This window comes from Pan troglodytes, chromosome 18 (genome assembly GCF_028858775.2).
Source record: "Pan troglodytes isolate AG18354 chromosome 18, NHGRI_mPanTro3-v2.0_pri, whole genome shotgun sequence".
Taxonomy (NCBI): domain Eukaryota; kingdom Metazoa; phylum Chordata; class Mammalia; order Primates; family Hominidae; genus Pan; species Pan troglodytes.
In genome coordinates, this window is record NC_072416.2 from 32,274,173 (window position 1) to 32,277,131 (window position 2,959).

At 50.7% G+C, this 2,959-nt stretch overlaps 1 long non-coding RNA gene across 1 annotated transcript; it reads right to left on the minus strand.

Annotated features, from left to right (window-relative positions):
- Positions 1–787: 787 nt before the first annotated feature.
- On the minus strand, positions 788–2,899 carry LOC129137430 (uncharacterized). The gene is made up of 3 exons (XR_008540010.2): positions 1,513–2,899; positions 1,264–1,428; positions 788–927 (listed from the first exon to the last, which is right to left on the minus strand). It is a non-coding gene; the product is annotated as an uncharacterized LOC129137430 (long non-coding RNA).
- Between the last annotated feature and the right edge of the window lie 60 nt (positions 2,900–2,959).

Below are 2,959 nucleotides of genomic sequence, written 5' to 3' on the forward strand. Positions count from 1 at the left end.
GGAGTTTGAGACCAGCCTGACCAACATGGCGAAACCCCATCTTTACTAAAAATACAAAACTTAGCCAGGTGTGGTGGCGCATGCCTGTAATCCCAGCTACTCAGAAGGCTGAGGCAGGAGAATTGCTTGAACCCGGGAGGCAGAGCTTGCAGGGAGCAGAGATAGTGCCACGGCACTCCACTCTGGGAGACAGAGCGAGACTCTGTCCCCCGCCAAAAAAAAAAAAAAAAAAAATTAACCGGCATTGGTTAATTTTAGTGCCAGCTACTCAGGAGGCTGAGACTGGAGAATCACTTGAGCTGGGAAGCAGAGGTTGCAGTGAGCTGAGTCGTACCACTGCACTCCAGCCTGGTCAACAGAGTGAGACCCTATCTCAAAAAGTAAAAAATGAAAAATAAAAAATATGGCCAGGCATGGTGGCTCACGCCTGTAATCCTAGCACTTTGGGAGGCCGAGGCGGGTGGATCACCTGAGGTCAGGAGTTTGAGACCAGCCTGACAAACATGGAGAAACTGTCTCTACTACAAATATAAAATTAGCCAGGTGTGGTGGTGCATGCCTGTAATCCCAGCTACTCAAGAGGCTGAGGCAGAAGAATTGCTTGAACCCAGGAGGCGGAGGTTGCGGTGAGCCGAGATCGCGCCATTGCACTTCAGCCTGGGCAACAAGAGCGAAACTCCGTCTCAAAAATTAATTAATTAATTAAAATAAAAAGTAAACCCAATGCTTAAGGGTATCAACACAATATCAGAACTCAATTAGCTTCCAACCATCAGCAGGTTGGCACCTCAGCGACATAAGCAGTTTCAGGTGTGCATACAATGACGAGTCAAGGGTCCCAGTCCCAGGCAGTGAGGGCTTCAGCTGAATCTTTGTTGCTCCTCCATTTCTGATAGTACCCTCCAACCAAGGACCACCAGGAAGCACCTGTAGTTGAACAAGGGAGGCTGAACACCAAGGACATCTCAGCAAGAACATGTGTGAAAGGACTTATTACAGGATTGGAACTTTCGTTAGGGGACTTCCTAGGCGGGTCCAAAAAGGGGGGCATTTGCTCTGGGTTGGATGCTATCAGGAAGTAGGGATAATTCTTTTTGGTTATCTTAATAATTCTTATCTAGAAGATGGGAGGAATGAATCAAGCTAAAACTGTACTTGGTAAAGAAGCAGCAGTGGCCAGGTGCAGTGGCTCACGCCTGTAGTCCCAGCACTTTGGGAGGCCAAGGTGGGCATATCACCGGAGGTCAAGAGTTCGAGACTCACCTGGGCAACTTGGTGAATCCCCATCTCTACTAAAAATACAGAAATGATCTGGGCATGATGGTGGGTGCCTGTAATCCCAGATACTCTGGAAGCTGAGGCAGGAGAATCGCTTGAACCTGGAGGTGGAGGTTGTGGTGAGCCAAGATTGCATCACTGCACTCCAGCCTGGGTAACAGAGCAAGACTTCATTTCAAAAACAAAACAAAACAAACAAAAACAACAACCAAAAAAAAAGCAGCAGTAACTTACGCTGTGGGAGAGAGGATTGTGTTGGTAATTTTTGTGGTTTGGACAATGTTCTTGTTTCTGTATTGAGGCTTTATTATGGAATGGTCTTTTTCTAGATAATCAGTCAGAGAGTGACCTTGTCTGATGTTTTTTGTGAAATTATTTTGCTCAACAGGACACCACCATGGCCGCGCTGTTGGTGCCAGGCCAGCTCCTAGCAACATCAAGGCTTCTGGAGTGAGGGTGCAAACCAGCTCCCAGCTGGCAGCAGTTGCTTTTCTCTTTTACACCGCCACACTCGAAATCAGAAAATTGGCAACCCCTTTGGTAGAACATGAGCTCCCGGTCACTACAGGCCCATTTATACCCAGTAACAGGCCCACGTCACACATTTACACTCCGACCTTCCTCCTGCGTGTGCATCCCTTACACCAACCACGCCCAGAGAAAAGTCACTCGTCTAGCATCTCCCAGGGACCTGCTGGCAGGGCTGAAGATAGAACTCTGACTCTGTGTTTTCCCTCCAGCAACCCCCCTTGCTAGACATTAAGGCAGATTGTTAAATCCCTGATGTATCGGCTTCTAAACTGGATGCAGATCGGGTCAGATAAAAACACTTCTCAGTGCACCTTCTTGTCAACAGTGGGTTCCTATCTATTCTTCTTTCTTTTGGGATTGGGTGCTAGGTCCCACGACATTAGCTGGGATTCTAAGACCTTTGCTCAGCTGCTGCGGCCACCACTGACACGCCCTCTGCTCCTCAAATACGGAGAACAGTTCAGTGTTCCTGCCTGAGGATCTCTGCATTTGCCTTCCCTCTGCCTGGAACTCTTCCCTCACATCCGCTTCCCAGCTTCAGCTCGGCATCACCTCCTCAGAGAGGCCTTCCATCCTTGGTGCCCGGGCACCACTGCTACCCGTTTTGGCCTCTGTTTTTTTTTTTTTTTTTTTTTTTCAAAGGACGTTATGTTGCCCAGGCTAGAGTGCAACGGTCCGATCACGGATTACTGCAGCTTCCAACTCCTGGCTTCAAGCGCTCCTTCTGCCTCGGCCTCCCGAGTAGCTAGGCTTACAGGCTGGGGTTACAGGTGTGAGCCACAGCGCCCGGCCGCTTTGGCCTCCTTTAGGAGCTTCCCTCCGCGCTTTGTTCGCAGTTCTGGTCACGGTCTGTTCAGTGCGCGGGGCTGGGAGGCGGGAAACTGCCCAATGCCCAGACCTCTCTGTCTGTTTCCCCTCAAGCTCGTGAAGCTCTCTGACAGCAGAGACCCAATCACGAGGTGGAGACTTCGCTTTCCACATCGGGCAGGGGGTCGGCCGCATCCTCGATCTGGTCCTGGTGACTCGAGACCAGAGAGGAGCGCACGTCGACGTGCCCGGGGAACCCGCAGGCCACACGCCAAACCTCTACGGGATCCCCCCCAGCAAGGCCACTGCGCATGCTCCATACTCGCAGCCCCGCCCCCATTCA